The 24,093-nt window shown below is 55.7% G+C and overlaps 1 long non-coding RNA gene, 4 other non-coding genes and 1 pseudogene across 5 annotated transcripts; all 6 read right to left on the bottom strand.

The window, feature by feature from the left end:
• Positions 1-450: 450 nt before the first annotated feature.
• LOC125087866 (uncharacterized) lies at positions 451-23,254 on the bottom strand. Its single transcript, XR_007123531.1, has 3 exons — positions 23,244-23,254; positions 21,272-21,285; positions 451-552 (listed from the first exon to the last, which is right to left on the bottom strand). It is a non-coding gene; the product is annotated as an uncharacterized LOC125087866 (long non-coding RNA).
• Positions 911-1,045, bottom strand: LOC125088303 (U4 spliceosomal RNA). Its single transcript, XR_007123688.1, has one exon. It is a non-coding gene; the product is annotated as a U4 spliceosomal RNA (small nuclear RNA).
• On the bottom strand, positions 9,457-9,647 carry LOC125088281 (U2 spliceosomal RNA). The gene has a single exon (XR_007123676.1). It is a non-coding gene; the product is annotated as a U2 spliceosomal RNA (small nuclear RNA).
• On the bottom strand, positions 14,955-15,130 carry LOC125088290 (uncharacterized; annotated as a pseudogene).
• Positions 20,295-20,485, bottom strand: LOC125088280 (U2 spliceosomal RNA). Its single transcript, XR_007123675.1, has one exon. It is a non-coding gene; the product is annotated as a U2 spliceosomal RNA (small nuclear RNA).
• Positions 23,255-23,902: 648 nt separating the features above from the next.
• LOC125088279 (U2 spliceosomal RNA) lies at positions 23,903-24,093 on the bottom strand. The gene has a single exon (XR_007123674.1). It is a non-coding gene; the product is annotated as a U2 spliceosomal RNA (small nuclear RNA).

Raw genomic sequence — 24,093 nt, 5'->3', positions numbered from 1 at the left:
TGCTTCCAAGTTGGGAGGGGGTCAGGGAGAGCGTTAAGTCTCCAAGGAATTTTGGAAGCCAGGTTTCCAGGGCCTCGAGGGGGCTGAGCTGTTGTTGTTATTACCTATTACCGTCCCGCAAAACCGTCGGTGTGAGACCCTTCAGATGTACATCGGTGGGCCGTAGGCTTGGGGGATGATTGCCAACACGAACCTTGCGGGGTTTAGAAATAAAGGGCTTTCTCTGGGTTAAAGTAGACTTACGGGATCCTGGTAGGTGGGGGGAGGGTTTCAGGCGAGGGTTGCCTTCTGCCCTTACCGAAGTATTAACATCGAGGCCGTTGAGTCCCTAGGGGAAAGTCACTCTGCCTGTTTCCAGGACTTGCCAACGGGCTGTAGGTAGCAGGGAACTTTAATAATTCTTCTTCTGCCTTTGTTTCCCACATCATCCCCCCCCCCCCCCCCCCCCCCCGTGAACAGTTTTGACCCAATAAATCTTTACAGTTTTGAGGGCGGAAGGTCTCCTCTTCTGTGACTTCTTCCTGCTGGACGGGGGCATAGAGATGTCCCTACCTAGGGCTCATACAGGTAACGGGAGTTACAAAAGGCAGAGGCAGCTGAATCCAAGGGAGACTGCGTGTGGAGATCTTCCGAAGTGGGAAGGCTCCTCCGCTGGCCTGAAGTTCCGGCGGTCAAGGGGCCTCGACGCCAGCTGGAGAGAGATGGGAGAAAACAGCCAAACGACGTTAGTGTAACCGAAAGAAAAAGAAGCTCGAATAAGAGTCCTCTCGTAGTTGACAAAAATCCTTTGCCAGTCCAGGAATTTAACCAATCACTAGAGGAAAGAGAGGGATCGTTGAAAGCGCCAATGTGAGTACTCACGTCAAGACACCCAGACAAACACCCTGCGATAACCCGGAACGTCTACACAGCGTTTTGTCGTTCTGCTCAGCACACGTTAGTTAAAACACCTAACGTCATGCTACTGTGTACACCTGTTTTCAATTAGCAATAATCGCGCCTCGGATAAACCTCACTGGCTACGATACTGCCACTGCGCAAAGCTTGTAAACCTGTTTTAAGCACTTGTGCTGTGTTAGTTTTTTAACAGAGAAATGCCGTGTGGGGTCATCATTTAGGGCCTTCACCGTGTACTTCTTTGTTTTTTTTTTTTTAAGATTTTATTTATTTATTTGACAGACAGATCACAAGTAGGCAGAGAGGCAGGCAGAGACAGAGAGGAGGAAGCAGGCTCCCCACTGAGCAGAGAGCCCGATGCGGGGCTCCATCCCAGGACCCTGGGATCATGACCTGAGCCGGAGGCAGAGGCTTTAACCCACTGAGCCACTCGGGTGCCCCATTCACCGTGTACTTCTTAAGAGCTTCCGTGTGCCAAACGACATCGTCTGGTGCCAAAGAGGGAACGAGAATGGGTGTTCGGCGGTCATACCGATGAGACGCAGAACGTGTTCACCGCTGTTTCTAGTTGGGAAGGTTGCCTGGGTTGATGATGGTTTTCATGCTGGCCAAAACCCACAGCACCGTGGCCTGTCCAGCCTGGGGGAAGCCTTGGACACGAGCTAGACTCTAGACTAGCCATCGGGTCCTGACGCCGGGCTCCTTTAAACTGCAGCCAAAGTATCAAGGCCTACTCCGTTTCGGAGGGCCAACTTTTGAATCTGTGTCCTAGAAGGCAGTCCGTGGTCCCTCTGTAGACACGGAGGGAGTCCAGATCTACGGACAATTTTTCTTAGAGTTTTTGTCACCTCCGTGGCCTCTCCTACCCAAATCAGTAGCCTGGTGTGAATCCTGTATTACGTCCCATGGGTTATCCTGGGGTATAAAGGTGTTTTCCTTCATTATTAACAAGCCAGGCCCACGCATTTCTTCGCCTGAACGGGCTGCACGCAGGGACTCCACTGGAGGGAAGACGGATAAAAGACTCCGCCTCTGTCTATTCCGTGCTGCCCGCTTCGCCGCACGGTCCAGTGGGCTGTTTCCCTCAGATTCTAAGGTCCTATCCCTTGATGTCCTTTGGGGTGAATTCCGGCTCCTTCCTTAGGCAGGTGTACAGCCTCGAGAAGAGTAATAATTTCAAGGAGGCACCTGGGCGGCCCAGTCGGTCAAGGAGAGTGATAATCTCGGGCCCCTATTTGATTGGGGAGTTCGGGCTTGATAACAATCCCCTTCTCTTCCAAATTGCTCCCACGGCACGTAGGACCAGGGAAGCATATTCGGAGTCAGTGTGAGTACGAACTTGCAAGGCTTGGGCAACTGCCAAGCACCAGTGAGCACTGTGGCACATGCACCCAGCTTCTCATGAAACTGCTTCCGGTGTAGACAGCAAACGGTTGCCATCGGTAAACCAACCGTCACCGGTGCCTTCAACAGGGGCATCTTTTTTTTTTTTTTTTTAATTTGACAGACAGAGATCACAAGTAGGCAGAGAGGCAGGCAGAGAGAGAGGAGGAAGCAGGCTCCCTGTGGAGCAGGGAGCCCGATGCGGGGCTCGATCCCAGAACCCTGGGATCATGACCTGAGCCGAAGGCAGCGGCATTAACCCACTGAGCCACCCAGGCGCCCCAACAGGGGCATCTTTTAAACCTGGTCGGCCGGAAGACCGGTAACCTCTGAACAGCTGCGCTCTCTAGAAGCACGGTGCTCAGGTCCGGGCCTAAGGGAAGCTGGGCCGAAAGTCTCACCGGTTTCAAGAATCAGCTCAGGCACATCTATACGCATAACCTGGTACGTCGTTAAGTCTGCCTCCCATCGTCCATCGGTGGCCTTTGGTCTCTGAGACACTCGGGACCTGATGTGAAGTCATCACAGTCAGGGACTGTCCCGTGGGGAACTTCGAGGCTCCGCTCTACCGGGAGGGCTGTTGGCGTGCTTGGCTGAGGCCCTGCCTTGCAACTGGACCTCGGCAGGCGGGGCTTCTAGGAACAACAGGGCTAGGAGGGGTGAAACCGTCGAGGAGCCCTTTATGTCTGAGGTCCGGCCCTAACGGTGTCCTAATTATAAGGAATCACTGGCAAGCCGGAGAAGACTTGCCAAGAGACGAGGGCATCCCCAAGGGCACCATCCAACCCAGCCATTACCTCCACGAGCCCACCGTCACCCCTACAGAGTCGGGTGCGCTCCGGCTTTTAGGGAACGGTTCTGTCATCCCAGCCACATAGAATGGGTCGAGCTGCTCGCTGAGTTAGGCAGTTGTTGGGGAATCGATCCCATTCTCCAGCCGGTTACGTCATCACGGGCCCACGGGATCCCGTGACTATCCCCGACAGCACGGAAAGCACGAGCTTTCCGTCCGTCCGCACGCGTTATCGCGGTACTTTCTCCGACGTTCACCTCAAGGGGTCTGGCTTAGGGGAACAACAAACATTTAAACACAATCGGATCGAGAATTTACCATCCACAAAGGTGTGCTCCTGAAACGTAATTTTTCTCTCTGAAACAACCCGCCCTTTTCATCAGAGAGGGCCACTGGACGTATTTCAAGCACTTGAGAAACAAGTCCGGTTTTAACAACCTTGGCCTAACCGTTCACACACGCTCAGCAAGAATAACGATCGATCATACAGATCTCTTTGAATCGGCTTGGCTGGAACTTTGATGAGGAGTCCCTCGGTTGAACTCTTAGTAGCCCCTCCAGGCCAGGAGCCAAGCCGAGGACTTGCCCTCCGACGTGCCTGTCGTGCCTGTCGATTTGGCCAGATTCCTCTTCACGGGGTCCCCAGGGCATCCCGAGGTTCCCGCACCTGCCAGGACTTGACGTCCTTCTTCCCTCACCTCGCGAGGCGGCTGGGAACTCCGTAAGCGAGGTACGAGGCCAAGGTTTCCGAGGGGTAGTTCTACGGCTCCGGGTTCCGTAAAGGCAGCCTTAGTCCCGGAGAGCCGTCTGCTCCTAGCTGAGGCTGTATGGGTCTCTCAGATACGACCTCCCAGTCAAAGCCTTGGTAAAACAACCAATGTCTCCCACGGTCTCCTGTTACAAGGAGCACAGGTTCCATCGAACTCACGGTTGGCCAACTGGCGGGGAGATCATCTGGAGCGGGCGGGGTTGGGGGTCGGGATCCAGGTGGAGGTGGGGGTGGGCGCTCTCCTTTGTTCCCTAACGGCGAGGGGAGGAGGAGCCAGCCCTGGTAGGACTAGGGCCATGCAGAAGCCAGTCAGGCCCGCTGCACCCAACGAGTCTCCAGCAGGAGCGAGGAGACAGGAGAGGCAGACGGCCGCCAGAGGGCAGAAGAAAGGGTTCCCGGTTCCAGAGCTCATGGACCCCAACAGAGGAGCAGATGCCGTGTTCTCCCGCCAACGAGGGGGACTAGGCAGTCCCCGCCGGGCCAGCGAAGACGGGGAGTCTCCCCGAAGCAAGTTTCGGCGGCTGCTCCGGAACATTCCTTCCGGCCCCCGGCCCGAGGGAGACCAACCGCCGTTGGCTCCAGTTACAGCCGGATAACCCGGGAAATGAGCGAGGGAGAAGTCTAGTCCCCACATCCACGAGAAGGAGGAACAGTGAGAGACAAGAGTCCCCTTTGCTGGGGGGCGGGGGGCCCGCTATGTTTCCTCCAGCCGCCTGGCTTTATCCGGAGGAGGCCTGGCTAGGTAATTATCATCCATAGGGCAGGAGGGGAGTTTTGCCAGCCGACCCCTTCAGGCGAACACATTCCCCAAAAGGCCCTTAGGTCGGGGGTCCTGGTGTAGAGCCGCGAAGGTCCCCTGGGACCATCTGACCCGTTTCCCGCAGAGGACCTCGAACCGATGGATCCCACCCAACCCATGCAGTGTTACAGGGGCTCAGTCCTTCCCTAAGTTTTGCAATCCCAATGGTTTCCGGTGGGTTGAAAGGCACCCCAAGGGAGAGTCCTTGGGAACTGAAGACACGAGAAGGTCCATCACCTAGACGATCCGCACCCCCACGCAACCCGACTGCCGGGCACCGTCCCACGCAGGATAGATCCGAGGTCCCTGGTGTCAGAGCGACCCGGGGCGTCCCCCGAAAGATCAAATCGCTGTGACCGCCGCCGCCGCCGCTCAGGGCCCCTGGAGGAGGGAGGCTACCGTACCCCCCGCTCCCCCACTGCATCCTAGGCTACAGACGGGCGCCCGGCGCAGGGACCGAAACACCGGGCCTCGAAGGTTGTGCTGTGAAGGTCACGCCTTACTTTACCCTGCCTTGAAGAACTTGCTGTCTTTAACCCATGGAGAACGCCCGAAGAGTTTTACAGGAGGAAATTACCGAATTCCGTAGCTTACGGAGTTCGTCGAGGACACTGAAGGAAAACAGTAAAGACAGACATCCACCGGGACCTAAGCGACACGCCAACCCGACTAGTCCTAACAGGGAACTAACTGCCCGAGGAAAGAGCCCCCGGGAGGGTTTGCACGCCATCGGGTACCGGTTTCCGCCGCAAGCGGCCGGACCGGGGATGTGACCGGGATCACCTCAGATCCATCAGGAGGAAACCTCCCACGGGAGTCTTAAGACGGCAGCCGTCCCGGTGACTGAGGTGGCCGTCCCGTGCCCAGGACAGACCACGTTGCATAAGGACAGCAGTAGAGAGAGGGCATCAAGTTTCTGGGCCAGGAAGACCCGCCTCCTTGCGGAGCCCCCGAAAGGAGAGCAAAGGGAAGAGAAGAGAAAGTCCTCGGGACTCCAAGCCGCCCGTCCGGGCGCCTCAGGGTGGAGGAAAGAGGGTGAGCCTTCGAAGCCCAGGGCCGAGGAGGAGTCCTTGAGACGTCTTGGGTGCCGAAAGGTGACTCTGTGAAAGCGCGGGCACGGGGCCCCTGGGCAGAACGAGCCGAGCCACGCTGGGGTCCCGGGGAGCGGCCCCTTGCATACTTCCAAGTTGGGAGGGGGTCAGGGAGAGCGTTAAGTCTCGAAGGGATTTCGGAAGCCGGGTTTCCAGGACCTCGAGGGGGCTGAGCTGTCGTTGGGAAAAGGTCGTTTATCACCGTCGCATAAAACCGTGGTCATGAGGCCCTTCCGAGGTCCGGAACGAGAAAGAGAGAAAACTCTTGCTTCTTCGACAGAAAACTCATTCCATATTGCAGTTACCACAGGGGTCCTCCGGTGGACCCTCTTAACAACGTGTCAACACCATCCAGCCAAAGACCACCAGGAACACACCCGTCACGAAACCAACCCGGCCATCGCTTGTTGCGAAAGTGAGAGGGGACGCGCTTCGGGGCGAGGGTGTCCGGAACGGCTTAGCACGGACGGGATGTGAGCCCGCGGGACGCTGTAAGGCAGGGACGGGATGGGCAGCCGCGTTTGCTGACCTCCCCCCAGCCCCGCACCCCAATACGCCACTTTAGCAGACAAGACACAGAGATTGCTTTTGAGCTGAAACAGACAGAAGGAAGAACTCTGCCGTCTTCCCACCTGCCTCAAAGCGGGACGTGAATGTGTACAGAAGCGAACCACTGACAACCCCGGCTCCTTCTTGGCCCGGGAGACTGGACCCAGAGGACTCTACCTAACAGACTCTACCGGCAGGCCCTTATCTTCCGCGATCCCCCCGCCCCCACCCCTTATATTTACCTTCCTACCGTTCGCCCCCCCTAGACTTAACTCTAAGCCCTTCTCCTCTGTCTTGTCACTTCTCTGAAAATTTATTGCTTCTTCCTTCCTTCCTTCCTTTCTTTCTTTCTTTTTTCCTGTTCGTTTTGGGTTACGGGGCTATATAAGGCCAAGTTCTAGCCACCGCACAGAGTTCCTCAGCCCTCCGCTTCTCCCGTGTGTTTGTGAGATATACGCACGAATCCACTTCGGTTTGCTTTTCTCTGGTGAATCTGTCTTTGGTCACAAAGCCCCAGCCACCCTGCCCACCCCACCCCGCCCCCAAGAACCTCGAAGAGGAGAAGGGAAAAGATCTCCCGCTGCCCCACAGATGCTTTCGGGCAGTCAGGGGAATTCAGTGATTGGGAAGCTGAATAAATCTTACCCAGGAGAAAGGAATACCAGAGCGAAGCCAAAGCTGCCGGTCGGTCCCGCAGCAGTTACTCCCGCTAGCCAGGGTACGGGGACGTGTTTGGTCCTTTCTGTTGTTCGGACAACGTTCTTGTTTGTTGTCTCCTTTCCCGCGTGACCCACCACCGGGTGGGCCTCGCTCCCGTCTTGACTCGCCACGGTCCCAGAGCGGCCTGGCCCCACGCTGATGTCGCAAAGGAAGGACGTCTCGCTGACGCTGGCCTCGGGAAGGCCTGGAAGGGGAGCTCTCAAGCCCGCACCACTCCTGCCTAACCAGCAGGAAGAAGGAAGATGAACGTTATTCTGACAAGGGAGAACCTTCTGGAGCAGGGAAGGTCATCGCCTGCCTGTAAGGAAAAGGAAGCTAGAGCCCCTCTTGCCCCAGCAGCAAGGCACTAACCACCGCCCGCCTTTGAATGGGAAACCGCCACAACCTCAAAGTCTCGCTCTTCTCCCGTGAACTTCTGTTCAAAGCAAGCCTCCCCAATGTCCTCCGTGAATCGAAATTGAAGCTGACTTTCCAGTGACGGAAGGAAGGAAGGAAGGAAGGAAGGAAAGAAGGAAGGAAGGAAGGAAGGAAAAAAAAAACAAACAAAGCAAAAAACCTGACCTCCCCATTGCCTCTTCAGACTTTCTGGTGGCTCCCCGTAGCTTGCACGTCCCTGACTGCGATGCCTCCGCCATCCCCGAACAGACTCTTCTGGCCAGTAAAATCACTGGCTGTTCTCTTTCTAAGGCGGCCGCCCTCGCAGCCAACGGTCCACGGCCAACCGGAGACCACCCTGGCCTAGCCGTGAGCGGCAGGGCCAGCTTCCGCGGCCGCTTTTCCTTCTCTCAAAACCGAAGACACGCCGCGGGGTCTCAGCGACCTTAACTTTCCCTGCGTCTCGACTCCGTCTGCTGGGTCGTCAGCCCAGGCGTTACTTCTGCCTGCCTGCCCTTATTCCTCCCTCCGCGGCTAGGACCAAACCGTCTACAAGGACCTGGAAATGGAGGAATGAAGGCATCTCCCAGAGGGGAGAGCGCTGCAGCGGTCTCGGAACACGTCGTGCCGCGGCACCCACCGTCCTCCCCTTTTCTCCTTGCCGTAACAAAGAAGTACCCAGTCCTCCTTCCTGAAGGCAGACCCCCCCCCCCCAGAATGGGAGACACCATCCCCGCGGGCTCCACGTTGCCTCTGTGGAATGCAGTCGAGAACACGGCCAGAGGAACCCGTGTCGGTGAGACCCATTCGTGGAGGGACAGCTCCCATCGCAGGTCTGCAGATGACGACATTCCCCGATGAATGTTCCCTGACTCCCGAATCTGCAGTTCGGCAAGGGTCACCAAAAAATGTCTTCGACTGTTACATTTTGACAAGGCAAGCGCAAGAAGAACCGGAAGGAGTGGTGAGCCAGACCTGCTGGGGATGGGTCGCAGGTCCGGACGCAGTATCCCACAGGCCGGCCGGGTGGGACAGCCGATGAGAGGTCACCCTGGCAGATTGCTGGGAGCGTGTCCCAGGATGCAGGTATTTAGACGTGGAGAACCTGGAAAGGACGAAACAACGGTTGGAACGTGTAGGGGTGCTACGTTTCCATTCCCACCGTTTCCCACGATGCTTTATTTTTACCTTTCCTCTAAGGGCCTCTGGATGGCCGGTAGCAAACGCTGACGGTGCCTAGTTTTCCCTGGCCTGAAAGAGCTGGGGCGAGCCCCATGAGCCCGGTGGGGACGCTTTCTGCCAGGCTACGTTCCGAGGCACAGGTGGCACCAAGGATGTGTAAGGGGACAGAGGGTACCTGCAGGGAAATTAATCTCTGTCAGGAGGGATGGGAGGACATTGGGGAATTGGGGGGGGTGTGGCTGGGGAATTGGGGAGGTGTGGCTGGGGGTGAAGGGACACGGAAAGGTGGTACCGAAGGGCAGAGGGAGGTCGAGGGAGGAAGAAGGGGATGGGCGTGTGTGATAAGGGATGTGGACGCGGCTGTAGCCATTCATTGGTCATTGACCAGGTCAAGGGTGGGAGAACTCGGACAGAGGCCAGGCAGCCAGGCGAACGACATTGTGGCTGTTGAGATCACTGGGAAGGACACGAGTGTGTCAGGCAGATGACAGGAGCAAAAAAAAGGCAGCGGGCTGTAAGGGACAATAATGTGGAAATCCAAAGCCAAGGGTATAAGGAGCGGAGAAAAAGAACTGCCACCCATAGAGAGAGGGTAGGAAGGCATATATCTTCCAGAGAAAGCAAAAAGAAAAAAACAAAACAAAAACAAAAACAAAAAGCTGTACAAAAAAGACAGAAGCAATGAAAGACCTAAAATGAGGCTGGAGAAAAAGACCAAAGAGGAGTTACAAAAGAAAACCAAAACAAGTAAAGGGGGAAAAGAGTCACTGAGAACGGGACGAAATCATAGCCAAAAAAAAAAAAAGGAAAACAAAGGCATCCAAACACCAAGAAAGAACAGACAAAAAAAACAAAAACTACCATACTAGAACACCTCTTCCGTTCACCATTTTCGTGGGGAAGGTGCACCGTTCCTGGAAGTACTGCAATACCAGGTCGATGCGTGGAGTGGACGGAGCAAGCTCCTATTCCAGCTCCCTGCTCCAAAAACCCATTTAATATATTGTCCTCGGATAGAGGACGTATCAGATATTAAACTGATAAGAACAGATACTACACTTGATCTTAGCCAAAAGGCCGAGAAGCGATACCCCCACGCCGCCCCCGCCCGGCCACCGTCCTCCCATCTGCCATATTCAACTCACGGTGACAGCCCAGACCCTCACTCCTCGCCTGACTGCCTCTGCGCCGTCCACGGTCCCACCCACATCACCAGACGCTTCTGGGCAGAGGCTTCCTTCTCCCTCCCTCCCAACCAGAAATCCCGTATCCCCGGCGGCCGCGGCCCTCCCTCGCCCAGCAGCCTCTCGGAATCTGCATGGCCCGCCTTCAGCTCCCCGAGGAGGCGCGGCCGCCGCGGCCCGGCTCCGCCCTCCCGTCCGCCTCCGCGAGCCGCGAGCCGCGAGCCCGCCACGCGCGCGTCGGGCGCCGAGACGCGGGGCGAGGGGCGGCGGCCGCGGAGGGACGGCTGACGGGGCCGCCGCTCTGGGCGCTCCCGGGAGCCCGTGAAGGCCAGACCTTACTTTGGGTCCCTTTTCGCCGCCCCGCCCCCAGCACGGACCGCGTACTCCACCCGCGGTTCCGTGCCTGAGGTCTTGCCTCCCGCACGCTCAGCCGCTGCCCGGCGCGTCGCGACGGCGACGGCTCTCCAGCCAGCACCCCCACCCCCCTCCCCGCTCGCCACTGCTCCGCTCGCGTCCGTGTCCTCCGGCCAGGGCCCCGGCCGGTTCTGACCCCAGAACGGGATGTCCCGGATGACACCCGTGCAACGGAACAATTCCCGCTGCCTCGGCGTCACTGCGGCCCGCCGACTTTGCTCGGAGCGACACGCACGGACCCCAGTACCGGCCAACTGCGCTCTGCGGAGGCCGGCCCCGTGCCCCGGTGCCCTCGCCGTGCGGGCGGCGGCGGCGGCGGCGGCGTGGTCCCCGCCACTCTCGCTGCGAGAGTGCCTAGAATTCCGGCGGACCTTCTCGGGCGCCACCTCCCTCCCCAGGCTCGCCAGCAACTCCGCGTGGCCACGGAGTTCGGATGGCTGGCGGGGGCGGGGGGCGCGAGGGGACGACCTTTCCTTGTGGGTGGTGAAAATGGTACCTCGGCGCCGTTTGGATGTGCGCCTCTCCAGTCGGGCCGAAGAGTCTTCTCCTGGGTGTGAGCGCCACGTTGCTGTGCTCTCGGAACGCTCGGTTCAGGCACTTCGGCCCCTTTCTGGCTAGGTGAATTGGTGGCGCTTGGATCTGTCATTTACAAATTAAGGGGGCTGGCCCTCCGTCTGTCCTCTAAGTCTTGAATATTTCCTTCTGTCGGAGAGCGGTCTTTGGGCCTCGCTGACGATTCCAGGTGCTTAAGGTGCCACGGAAAGTTATGGGGTGGGCGGGGGGGGGGGGGGCGTCTTTGATCTCCGGGTCCTGGGTTCGAGCCCCACGGAGTGAGTAGAGATTGCTAAATAAAGACACTTACAAAAAGTCGTTATTCAGATCATGCTCTTCATCCGTTTACTTTTATTTTTATTTTTAAAGATTTTATTTATTTGACACAGAGATCACAAGTAGGCAGAGAGGCAGGCAGAGAGAGGAGGAGGAAGCAGGCTGACCGCTGAGCAGAGAGCCGGATTCGGGGCTCGATCCCAGAACCCTGAGATCATGACCTGAGCCCAAGGCAGAGGCTTTAACCCACTGAGCCACCCAGGCGCCCCTTCATCCGTTTGTTGAGTGCAAGTTAGAAAGGACTTCACCATGACCTTAAAAATAATTTCTCTGGGGCGCCTGGGTGTGCGTATGTGCTCTCTCTCTCTCTCTCAAATAAAAAACAAAATCTAAAAAAACAGAACAGAGCAAACAAACCAGAGCAGAGGTTCTTGTCTGGCCATCAGTAGAGCATTCGACTTTTTTTTTTTTTAAATATTTTATTTATTTATTTATTTGTCAGAGAGAGAGAGAGAGAGAGAGAGAGAGCGAGCGCCAGCGGGAGAACACAAGCAGGCAGAGCTGCAGGCAGAGGCAGAGGCAGAGAGAGAAGCAGGCTCCCCACTGAGCAAGGAGCCCGATGCGGGGCTCGATCCCAGGACCCTGGGATCATGACCTGAGCTGAAGGCAGCGGCTTAACCAACTGAACCACCCAGGCATCCCGAGCATGGGACTCTTGATCTCAGGGTCATGAGTTCAAGCCCTACATTGGGCCAAGAGCTTAATTTAAAAAAGAAGAAAAAGAACAACAACAACAACAACACACAGACCTGACCACCTTCAATTCTCCGAGTCCACGGGATTGACCCGTGGTGTCCATGCAGATGATGGCTGGGCACCCATCAGGGAGCCCAGCACTGAGAAGAGACTGTGATCTCATTCCTGCCCTCTAGGCATTCATGGTGGGGGGGGGGGTGCGGGGGACTGTCGGGTCACTTGTATGGAGACTCCTTCTCAGGAGAATGGATGCCCCTTCGTGGAGCAGCAGGCACTATAGTGTGGACAGACCCTCAGACAGAGCAGGGCGCCCGGGGATAAACCTCTTGTCTTTTCTTACCTGGGGAAACGGGTCTGCCCAGCAGGTTATAACTGCAAGCCACTGAGCTGGGGTCCGTGTCCCAGTGCAGGAGACTCTAGGCCTCCTGCCATCACCACGGGCTCCGGCTCAACCAACAGACCTTTACCACTTGCGACACCACCCACCAGGGCATTGCTTGGTCCTGGGAGTAGAGCGAAGCCAGATGCCCTTCCTTTCTCCTCCCCGACCCCAAGCAGGGATCATCCGGCTCAGGACCCGGATAAGACATTTGCCCAAATGTCCAGAACCCCAGGTTTCCATGCACAGGGGACTGTGAGAGATGAACACATGCTCGTGGCTCCCACCTGGCCATGACCCCCTTGAGGCCCAAGGCCTCTCCCATGGAGCTGGGTGTCACTAACAGGAGTACGCGATGCCTAGTCAATAAATGAGAAGGTGCGGTGGAACACAAAGCCAGCTGAAGCAGGAAGGGCTGCCTGACACCTCAGGGGGGCTTAAAGGCAGAATTTCAGGGCACGTCGACAGGAGGGGGGAACCGGGACATTGCAGTCTGAGGCAAGAGTGGCTGGGGGGTGCTGCTGCCCTCGGAACAATTTGTTACTTAAACTGTAAGCCCTGGAGGATTTTACTAGTTGCCAAGCACATTTAGATATGGCCTTAAGAAATACACATACTGGGTGCCTGGGTGGCTCAGTGGGTTGGGCCGCTGCCTTCGGCTCGGGTCGTGATCTCGGGGTCCTGGGATCGAGTTCTGCGTCGGGCTCTCTGCTCGGCGGGGAGCCTGCTTCCCTCCCTCTCTCTCTTTCTCTCCCTGCCTCTCTGCCTACTTGTGATCTCTCTCTGTCAAATAAATAAATAAAATCTTTAAAAAGAAAAGAAAAGAAAAGAAATACATATACCGGCAACAGGTCTTTGGGGAGAAGGACGATATACGACCGTGAAGCTGGGCAGCTGAGGATGCCCGGCTGGGTCAGGGCGGGAGGCCGCCTGCTTCAGGGAAGCCGAGCACTCGGGAACACCCCGTCAGCTCAGGGTGGAACGAAAACCGCCTGCTTCCCTTCTCCGTTACCGCTCCTTTCTCTTCCCAGAAGCACCCGTTGTTAGTTAGATGAGTCCTTTGAATGTGCTTGGTTAACTATAAACTTTATCCTCCTCCTTGCTCGTCTGCAAGACGTTTGACCTTCATCGGTCCTTCTGTTGGCTATTGTTTCTATCCAATAAAAGGGAGACTGTGGAGGTGCTCGTGGCAGCAGTCCTTTTCGACTGTTGTCCCCTGCTCCCAATCTCTTGCAGCTGACTTGTTTATGCCTAATTCTTCTCTGGTCGCCCACTGGAAGTGGCGGGGGGCGGGGGGCAATAAGGGAAGGAGGGGAGGGTTTGATCCAGCTGACCTGCCCAGCCACCTGAAGTTAGGATCTGGGCCTCAGACTGTCCAGGGGACGATTACTTCTGATGGGCTCTTTGCTATCATAATCGCCCCCTCACCCACCCCCGTGTCCCTTCCTTCACAGACTCATTCATATCCCCAACTCGGGCCAAAGGTTCACCTTCCAACAGGAAGCCCCCACCCCCACCCCACTCTGGCTGGAACCCTCCTTATTACATCAGACTCTGATCCAATGGAAGGCAGGATCACAGAAGGTCCCCTGGTATCTGTAAGGTGCCCTTACCCCAGGCCCTCCACTCACCGCCATAAACACACCAACCCAGTCTCCTCCCCTTGCTCTCAAGCCCTTTTTGAATTGGCCTAGGAGCCACCTGGCTCTCCCTGGAAAGCCTCATTATGTAAGCTATAGATCTTTTCATAGCCTCGTGGTTGGGGGGGGGGGGGCGTCAGTCTCCACACCGAAAACAAATCTGGACAACGAGTTTGGGGAAGGCAGCAGGGCAAGGCAGCTCCGTCTCACGGGCTCTCAAGAGATTCCGGGATATGGGTCCAAAGGCTTCCCGACCGGACTGGGTGGTCTCCTGTCTGTGTCAAGACCGGGGAATCCCTCATTTCCTCATCGGTACACTGTTTCCTGAGTGCCTAGGGTGTGCTGAACACAAAGCCAGTCCCGGGACTGTCGGGAAGGGACCCGTGCCTGGAGCCCGCCCAACACCGTCATTGTCACAGGGAATGCCTGGTTCAGAAGCTGACTCAGGGGCATCTTCCCAGATGCTCCCAGGAGTGCTTCCTGCCCATGGCCTTGGAGGTCCACAGGCTCCGCCCCGGCCCCCCAGGAGACTCGAATTCCATTGCTGTATGGCGGTCCTGGGGCATACGTCTGATTGAAACGAGAAACCCCAGAGATTCTGGAGTGCCACCAGGGTGGATAGACAGCGGCCACAGATCTGGAAGAACAAATTTTCCTTCCCTCCCGGGAAAGCCCTTTGTACCCACCACCTCAGCTGCCTGTTCTTTGTTCCGGACGGTTAAGGGGGGCCCCGCAGAGCCAGTGGAGAGCTTCCTGAAGGAGCCAGATTGGAGTCCTCTAGATTGGAGGTCGGGTCACACGTGCAAGGACGTTACCTAGTTCTACCAAAAACGGCTCCTCCGCACCCTTGGCCCGAGCCCACCTCAAGGGCAGAAGGGGACCAGGAGAAAGCCGGGAAAGCACTTGGAGAAGAGGCAGCAAACACGTGGAGAAACCGATCCTGATGGCCACCCGCACACAGATCAACCAAGGGCGGTGCCACGGGGCAGGAAGGTCAGGCTCTGCATACCCATGCCACAGTTGCTACACCTCGCCACCCCAAATCTGTGCTGCTGAAAACACCCACGCGCCAGGACCCTAGGTGCGAAATGAAACGTCACTGAGATTAACAAACTCAAGAAACTCAAAAAGAAAAACACGCTGAGGAAAAGACACACCTGTCCCAGTCGGCTTTTTACACCATAGGCATTACCCCTGAAGGTTGGTTCCTCGAAGTGCTGCAATGACACGGTCCACGTGTGGAGTGGTGGGAGCAAACTCCTATTCCAGCTCCTCGCACCAAAAATCTGCCCCATATGTTGTCCTCGGATAGAGGACGTATCAGATATTAAACTGATAAGAACAGGGCACCTGGGTGGCTCAGGTCGTGATCCCAGGATCCTGGGATTGAGTTCCGCATCAGGCTTTCTGCTCGGGCAGGGAGCCTGCTCCCCCGCCCCCCCGGCTCCGCCCCGGCCCCGCCCCTCTCTCTCTGCCTGCCTCTCTGCCTACTTGTGCTCTCTGTCAAATAAATAAAATCTTAAAAAAAATAATTAAAAAAAGAAATAAACTAATAAGACAGATACCAAACTTGATCTTAGACAAAACGTCCAAAAGCGATGCCGGCCTCCCCGTCCTAGCCGCCACCGCCGCGCCGCCGTCTGTATTGCACTCCCCGGGAGCTGGGTCACCCTCTATCTGGCTCACTCTCCCGGGGCGGGACGCTCCACACGCGGTTTCGGTTGCAGTGATCCCCCGCATTGCTGGTGAGTTTTCACATCCCCTGCCGCTCCCTGGCCCTCTTCCCTAGAGGATGACCTGCTGTTTGCATGCCCCGCCCCGCCCCCCGACCCAAGCGAAAGGGCCGGGAACCTGGGCCGGTGCCTGTGTCCGGGAGCCGGCCTCCGCCCTACCCACCTCCTCTCCAGCCTTCCGCGACCTAGACACCTACCCCGCCAACCGCTCCCCGGCCCCCGTCTGTTTTTGTGCTCGGTGGGTGCCCCGCAAAGCCTGTACTTAGCCGGAAGGACCGTGAGACCAGCACCGCAACCTCATGGACTCCTCAGGGGTCGTGGCCCTGCGGGGAAAGGACCCTGATGGCACCGCCCTCGCGCGCTGGACGCACCTGCCCTGCAGGCTTCGCTATCCGCGTTGTGCCCTGGGTACCCCGGAGCGAGCTGAAGTTCTTCTCACCCGCACTTCCCAGCTGGGATCCCCGAGACCCGAGAGGTTAAGAAACGGGTCCGGTGACCTGCCGCCCTCGGCCTGTCCCCAGAAACCACCCGCGTCTGGAGCGCAGGCCCCGCCGGCTGCTGGAGTCTATGGGAGGGAACCCTGAGAACCGAACCTGGGCCTGGGAGGTTAACTAACGAGGGCGGCAGGTTCGGACGCATCTGCGTGGGCAGAGGGGACGCGGGTAACGCGATGGCGGTATTTGTGCTCCCGGCCCAGAGCGGCCCGAGCTCTGGGCTCTGTGACTCTCACCCGCCCTGGGGTTGCCCCCCTCTCCCTTGGTGGAGAGGAGATCTCTCTTGCACTCGTCCTCAGGAAGTGCTCGGGTGAGCCTCCGAGGCCCTCTGTGGAAATGCCCAGCAGGAGTAGCCAACCCTTCCGGAGAGACAGTAATTGGGCCAGTCACTTCTCCCAACCCCCATCTCCTTCCTGAAGGCCTGGTCCTAGTAACACCTAATGTGGGGCCTGTTTCGTGCCTCCTGTTTTCCCGCCCCCACCAGAGAGGCGCCCCTCTCGGGCCCCCAGCCTCGTTTTAACTTTCTCCTGTCGCTGGCACCAGCACGGAGAAGATAGGTCCCCCAGGCGCTTGGTCCCCGATGGCCTCCTATCCCACACCTGCCCCTGCCCCTCCACCCCAGCGCCCCGCCCCCCGACCCTGGAAATCCAACCTGGACTGCTTTTTATGCCTTTCTGGCAGCTAGAGCCATGCCCAGCTCCTAAACATCCCTAGAAGGGACGAGTGAAGGGAGGAGGCTCAAACCAGGTCAGCCATCAACCCCGCTTACCCAGCCCCTGGCGCAGGCTTCTGGTGAGGGCTCTTCCCACCTTGCCCACACAAGACCCCTCTGCTTGGTTCCGGGGTCTTCAGGAGTCACCGGATGGGTTCCCAGGTATTTTGACCTTCAGGCGCTTGCACTGCCCCTCCGGGGAAAGACGCTTTCTTCGCCTTCTAGTGCACGCGTTGGCCTCTTGCGCGTTCACGGACCCCAGGGCATCCGGAGTGAGAACCCCCTCCCGGCCGTGCCCCAGAGCCCACAGAGGTCCACACCCACGGAACGGGGTTCCACCCTCACCGAGAGCCATGTGCCTCCAGCAAGGTGTCGCACCCTCGTGGTGGTCCCTGCTACCCTCACCGCAGCCAAAGATCTGGGGCGGGGACTGAGCGTTCTCTCTCCAGCGACATCTGTTTTTAGGGCCTGGCGTACCTAGTAGCTCATCAGACTCTTGGATTTTTGCCGAACTCACAGGTGATCGATTCTATCTCGGGACCGTTGTCCTACGCATTTCTCTCTTTGTCCGTCCTTGCTCATCTTTGCATCTCCGTATGTGAAAAGCCACATTGATGATCCTTCCCCTGAACTGCATGATCTTTACTCATGTTTTATCCAGTCGGTCTTTCCTCTTTGCTTTTTCTTTCTGACCCCATTCCGGGGTCTCCTGTGTAATTTGGAGATGAACCCCGCCTCCCGGTAGACTGGCAAATATTTGTTCCCAGTTTTGTTCGTCATTTTCTTCCTCCCTTCTTCCCTCCCTCCCTTCCTTTCCTTCTGTTTCTCTCCTTCCTTCCTTCCTTCCTTCCATTGGACAGACATGAGCATTACATAGTCAAATGTTTGGTAAAGTTGCCCACTGGGGTCTGAGTCCTAGGTGGCAGTTGGGTCCTCTGGGAAGATGTTGCTGGACAGAGTGAGGAGCACAAGAGGTTCTTTGCGGGGGAGGGATGCGGGGGTGGCTAATGCTTTGAAAGACAGAGGAAGGAGGCAGGTGTGGGCTGGGAGAGCCCCAAGCCCCATGGCACCTGACAAAGGCAGGGCCCTTAATGAGAGGTTTCTGGAAACAAAGCCGGCTGGCTAGAGGAGCCCCACATGCCCACGGTAGAAATGGCCCGGCCCCAGTACCCCCACCGAGCTCAGGACCGAGGGCCCCCGAAGGATGCTGGCCGGTATGGGACCTCCACGGACACCCTTGTGGGCTTCCCCCCATTCACATGCCCACCGTGCCGGGTCTGGGGTAGCCAACAAAGGCCGGTGGAGTCATTGGGTCTGTCGGCCGCCCAGTGTCCCCTCCACCCTGATACCCCACGTTTATCTCAGGATGGCCTGCCGCTGCTGGGAGCCTGCCCTGCCCCGGTATCCGTGGTTCCCCGGGAAACAGCCGTCTCCCCAAAGGCCCAGCAGTGTGCCAGGAGCCGCTTTTCAGAAGGCAGAGTCTCTGGCATCGGTGGCCCAGCGGCCTGCTCCAGAACCCGCAGGTAGAGCCCGCACTGTGATCCTTCCCCGCCGGGGCTCCCATCAACTCCACACAACATGTCTTTCCTTCAGGGACCCGCCCACTGTCATCAGCACGATGGGGTCCACCAGACCCCGTGGCCCAAACCGCAGAGCTGCCCCCACTGCCCTGCTCCCCTCAAAGGGTTTGAAGGCCCTCTTCTGCTCCAGGCCAGCCTGAGCTGAGGGTCTTCCCAGTCACGCAGTGTGAGCCCAGATGGGGTGACTAGGTGTGTGGAATGTGTCCCTTCCACAACGCAAAGAGGCCCGCTGGGCCCTGGGCTTCCTTCTCTCTCAGTTGACTCGGGTATAAAGAGGAAGCAGTTTTCTGGGCTTCGGAGGGGATGTCCCTGCGCGGGGACGACAACAGGACCTCCTGAACATCATGCTGTTTAAACTGTAGGGTTTACCTCCCTCTGTGGTCAGGGGTGGGGTGGGGTGGGACCGCCAGGGGAGTGTGCGGGTCTCTTGATGGCCTCTGAGGTACCTGCCCCCTCCACCCCCCAGGATATCCTGCCGGATCAGGGGGATGCAACAGGGGAATGGATTGACCCTAGGGCCCGTGCCAGGAGCAGGCGGCCCAGGCCACGGGTGGTGGTGGGGTTGGATGTGTCCCGGGGGACAGATGTCAGCCTCTATCTGTGTTTTTCTCTCTCCCCTCCCCCGCCCCGGGGACTCTCTATCCTTTGCTCATTTTCTGTTCCGTGCTCAACTGTTTGGTATCAGTTCCTAGGATATCTCATTCAATCAGTGGATAGAGAATCGGAAACAGATGCCTTGCATCAGTCAGTCGAGGGAACCCTCTGGTGGCAAAGGAGTGTGCACAACTCATGAGAAGAAATCCTTTGCAAGGTTTGTAGAAATCTCAGGTCAGGAAACCATCCTGGACCCACGCCGATTTTTTGCTCCATTTTCTCTACTGGAGACCATAAGTTCTCTCGGGGCTGGAGGCCTGTCTGTCTGGGGGTAGGGGGCACCCCTGTCATCGGGTCTTGGCACATAGCAGGCATTCAATAAATATGTCCTTTCTTTTTTTAAGATTTCATTTATTTATCTGAGAGACAGACACATAGCTAGAAAGGGAATACAAGTGAGTAGAGTGGGAGAGGGAGAGAAGATTCGCACCAAGCAGGGAGCCTGATGCAGGGCTTGATCCCAGGGCCCCAGGATCATGACAATCATGACCTGAGTGGAATGCAGACGCTTAAAGACTGTGCCACCCAAGTGCCCCTCATCAAATATTTCTTTATTTGACAGAGAGAGATCACAGTAGACAGAGAGGCAGGCAGAGAGAGAGAGGGAAGCAGGCTCCCTGCCGAGCAGAGAGCCCAATGTGGGACTCGATCCCAGGACCCTGAGATCATGACCTGAGCTGAAGGCAGCGGCTTAACCCACTGAGCCACCCAGGCGCCCCTCTCATCAAATATTTCTTGAACTGTGGATAAACCCTAAGCTGTAACAGTGGTAGTCTCCTCCCCCACCCTCCCTCCTTGTGGTTGTCATCACCCCGTCGTCACACCCCCACCGCGGAACCTAATTTAGGGTTCCAATCCCAAACTTACTCATACCAGCCAGGAACTGGGGAAAAGGAAAAGAAAGGAGCAGGGAAGGTGATGTTCAGGGTCTCCTGGAGAAACTTTTTGCCTCCGTGCAGAAGATAAAAAAGGACAGTTAAGACAAGGACAGTTCGCTTGCCTGCACTCATAGGTCTATACATGTCACTTAGAAAAGAAGGTCGACTTACCACAATAAACTAGTTAAAAGCCACACACAAAAAAAGAGAAAAGATAGATGATAAGCAAACACAGCCTGGCTGTTTGTCCTCCAATACCTAGAAAGAAGTACAATCTTTTCTAAGTTCATCTTAAGAACAGTTAGTAAGTGCCTTACATGAACAACTAAAAAGAGAGTTTCCAGTAGGACACCCCTCATCAGAGGAACTAATGCTTTAGACTCTCAACCAGAAATGAAAAAGAACAACAAAATAACACCGGATAGAAGTACGCCCAGAAAGTTGCTAACAAGTCTGCCATTGACCACCAGAAAAATTACCCCGGAGGGGGTGCACCGTTCCTGGAAGTACTGCAATACCAGGTCGATGCGTGGAGTGGACGGAGCAAGCTCCTATTCCATCTCCCTGCTCCAAAAATCCATTTAATATATTGTCCTCGGATAGAGGACGTATCAGATATTAAACTGATAAGAACAGATACTACACTTGATCTTAGCCAAAAGGCCGAGAAGCGATACCACGCACCCCTCCCTCGCCGTCACCGCCAAGTCGCCATCCATATTGCACTCACGGCGAGCCCCGGCGCGCCCACCCCACGCCTCGCTTCCCTCCCCTCTCCGACAGCGCTATGGCCGCCGTCGGACAGGACGCTCGGCCGCACACCTGTCCATTCTCTACACCTGAAAACAGAAATGGTGCTTCTGTCGGCGCTTTGTCGCTCGCGCCGATCGCCATTTCCAATTTGAATGCCCCGCCCCTTCCGCGCACGGAGGCGTGGCCGCGCGGGAGACGAATCCCGGTGGAAGCAGAGCTCCGCTTTGATGGAAAGCGCTTGCTGGCGTGAGGGGAAGACCCGGGGAAGTGGGATTGTGCCCGGGGAGGACGGGGCTGGGGCAGAGTGGTCCGAGTTTCCGGGAAACTCGTCGGGGCATCACTGTAGGACCCTGCGGCGGGCTGGCTGGGTCCGCGCGGCTGGGAACCAGCGGAGAACTCCCGGCTGTGGCCACCTGGGAAGGGCTCCAGAGACAAGGCGGGGCTCCGCGACTGGGCCCTGATAGGGTGGCCACCCTGACCCTTCCGCAGGGCCCTTGGGCACACTCCCTAACCTCCTGAGCCTCACTTTCCCCAGTGGAGAAGTGGTGGCCTTCATTCCTCCTTGATGGGATTTAGAGAACGCAGATGGAGCTAATGAGGTGACCTTGGTGTCAGTCGTCGAGAATATGGGTTCTGGGTTAGGGTTAGGGTTAGATGGAGCAAGGGACACGATAAAAGACAAACAAAACATTCCTCGTTTGGGCTCACACCTGGGCTCAGCGCTTTCTTCATCTCTAACCTGCCACGTTTGCCCAGGCATGGGGCAGTTGAGGCAGACAGGTGAAGCAACCCCTACTCTGCCTTTAAAGACTGACTGTAATCTGGTTTGGGGCCAAGTCCCTACTCCCCAGTGTCGGGTATACTTGGGCCCAAGCTTAAGCTTGTCAAATAAACCCTCATGTGATTACATCGGTGTTGGCTCCTTGGTGGTCTCTCGGATGCGAAAACTCGGACATAACATTTTTTTTTTTTTTTTAAATTTATTTGACAGAGCAAGAAAGGGAACACAAGCAGGGGGAGTAGGGGAGGAAGAAGCAGGTTCCCGCTGAGCAGAGAGCCAGAAGCGGGGCTCCACTGAAGCAAAGGCAGCCGCATAACGACTGAGCCACCCAGACATCCCCCACCTTTTTTTAAAGGATCTTTTTGTTTTGTTTTGTTTTTAAAGATCTTATGGTTAAGTAACCTCTATATCCTCCAACTCTGAGATCCATAGTTGCATGCTCTACCGACTGAGCCAGCCAGGCGCCCCTGGATTTTTGTTTTGAAATTTCTTCTGATAACCTGTTTCTAAAAATTTTGATTCAGGGGTGCCTGGGTGGCTCAGTCGTTAAGCATCTGCCTTCGGCGCAGATGCTGATCCCAGAGTCCTGGGATAGAGCCCGAATCCGGCTCCCTGCTTGGCGGGAAGCCTGCTTCTCCTACTCCCTCTGGTTGTGTTGCCTTTCTCGCTGTTTCTCTCTCTGTCAAATAAATCAATAAAATCTTTTAAAAAAATTGTGATTCAGGGGCTCCTGGCGGGTGCAGTCATGAAGTATCTTTCTGTTGGTCTCGGCTCAGGTCATGATCTCAGGGTCCTGGGATCAAGCCCCAACATCGGCGGGGAGCCTCCCCCCACCCACCGCTGCCTCTCAAAGGTCTACTGGTGATCTCCGTCAAATAAAGAAAAAAAAAATTTTTTTTAAGATTTTATTTATTTGTCATAGAGAGAGAAGCGAGAGTGAGCACAGGCAGACAGAGTGGCAGGCAGAGGCAGAGGGAGAAGCAGGCTCGCTGCCAAGCAAGGAGCCCGATGTGGGACTCGATCCCAGGACGCTGGGATCATGACCTGAGCCGAAGGCAGCTGCTTAACCAACTGAGCCACCCAGGCGTCCCAAATAAAGAAAATCTTTATTTTTTTTTTAAAGACTTTATTTATTTATTTGTCAGAAAGAGAGAGAGAACGAGAGTGAGCACAGGCAGATAGAGTGGCAGGCAGAGGCAGAGGGAGAAGCAGGCTCCCTGCTGAGCAAGGAGCCCGATGTGGGACTCGATCCCAGGACTCTGGGATCATGACCTGAGCTGAAGGCAGCCGCTTAACCAACTGAGCCACCCAGGCGTCCCTAAAGAAAATCTTTAAAAAAAAAAAAAAAGGAGAAGAAGAAGAAGAAGAAGTGATAAGCGTCCCAACAGGATTGCCAACGAGGGTTTGGTTCGTCTTTTATAGAAAGGGAACCAAAATCCTTTTAACACTCTACTGATATTAGTGATAACACTTTCAATGGCTTACTTCCTTTAAGGTCTGGTTATTCTTTGTTGGTCGCAGGTGATTATCATAAAAAAGACACTCATCCCACACACCTAGGGCAGGGAAGTCAAGTTTGTTCCCTTATCTCTGGTTTCCCCAGGCCTGCACATTTTTGAGATTTCCGTGAGCCAATCACATGGCTCCTGTGTCTCCCTACCTAGTCCTACCTATCCTTAATTAATTCCATCATGTGCCCTCTTTAATGTCCTTCACCCAGTTTCCCCAACCTCCTAAACCCCTCCCTTTAACTCATTTCATTCTTTCAAGGATCCCAAAGAGAAAAAGTATTATGGTATTTTCCATTTGAAGAAACTGAGGCTGCCAAGGCCCAGCACCCTATTTCCTCAGCTTCCTTCCTCTTCTTCCTCCCTTACTCTTGGCTGGTGGTTTTACAACTTGGTGAGTCCTTAACCGGATCCACACAGTAATAAAGTAGGTCAAACTATCCTTGTTCAACAGATGAGAAAACAGAGCTTCAGAAAGGGTCGAACTCACTAGATTTAAAGTCAGGTTTAGGTGACTGGGTGGCTCAGTGGGTTAAGGCCTCTGCCTTTGGCTCAGGTCCCGGTTCTCTGCTTGGCAGGGAGCCTGCTTCTCTCTCTCTCTCTCTCTCTGCCTGCCTCTCTGCTTACTAGTGATCTCTCTCTGTGTGTCAAATAAATAAATAAAATCCTTAAAAAAAAAAAAGTCAGGTTTAGAAAAGACAGTAAAAGAAAGGTCCAGGGACCCTGCCAATTTGTTCTTTCACCAATCACTAGGAAAAGACAAAAAAAAAACTGCCTCCACCTTTAATTAATCTGGGAATAAAAATGCAGGAGACTCTATTACGACAAACCACCCCGCAAAAACTATTTGCCAAAAGCTTTGTTAATCCAAGAAAAAACGTTGCCCACAAGCACTAAAAACGCGAAGTTACAGAACCCCAAAAGGCTAGGGGTATGAGCATCAGAAATCATAATAAGCCTAACAAAATGCACCAAAACAAAAAGAAAAAACTGAAAACCACAGTCTTAAAAACAAACTCTGTTATTAGAAACCACGTACTTTGGTCCCCAAGGGGGTGCACCGTTCCTGGAAGTACTGCAATACCAGGTCGATGCGTGGAGTGGACGGAGCAAGCTCCTATTCCATCTCCCTGCTCCAAAAATCCATTTAATATATTGTCCTCGGATAGAGGACGTATCAGATATTAAACTGATAAGAACAGATACTACACTTGATCTTAGCCAAAAGGCCGAGAAGCGAT

The sequence above is a fragment of the Lutra lutra genome, chromosome 16 (genome assembly GCF_902655055.1).
Source record: "Lutra lutra chromosome 16, mLutLut1.2, whole genome shotgun sequence".
Classification (NCBI taxonomy): Eukaryota; Metazoa; Chordata; class Mammalia; order Carnivora; family Mustelidae; genus Lutra; species Lutra lutra.
The sequence above is the reverse complement of the archived record's forward strand: the minus strand, read 5'-3'. Positions and strand labels throughout refer to the sequence as shown.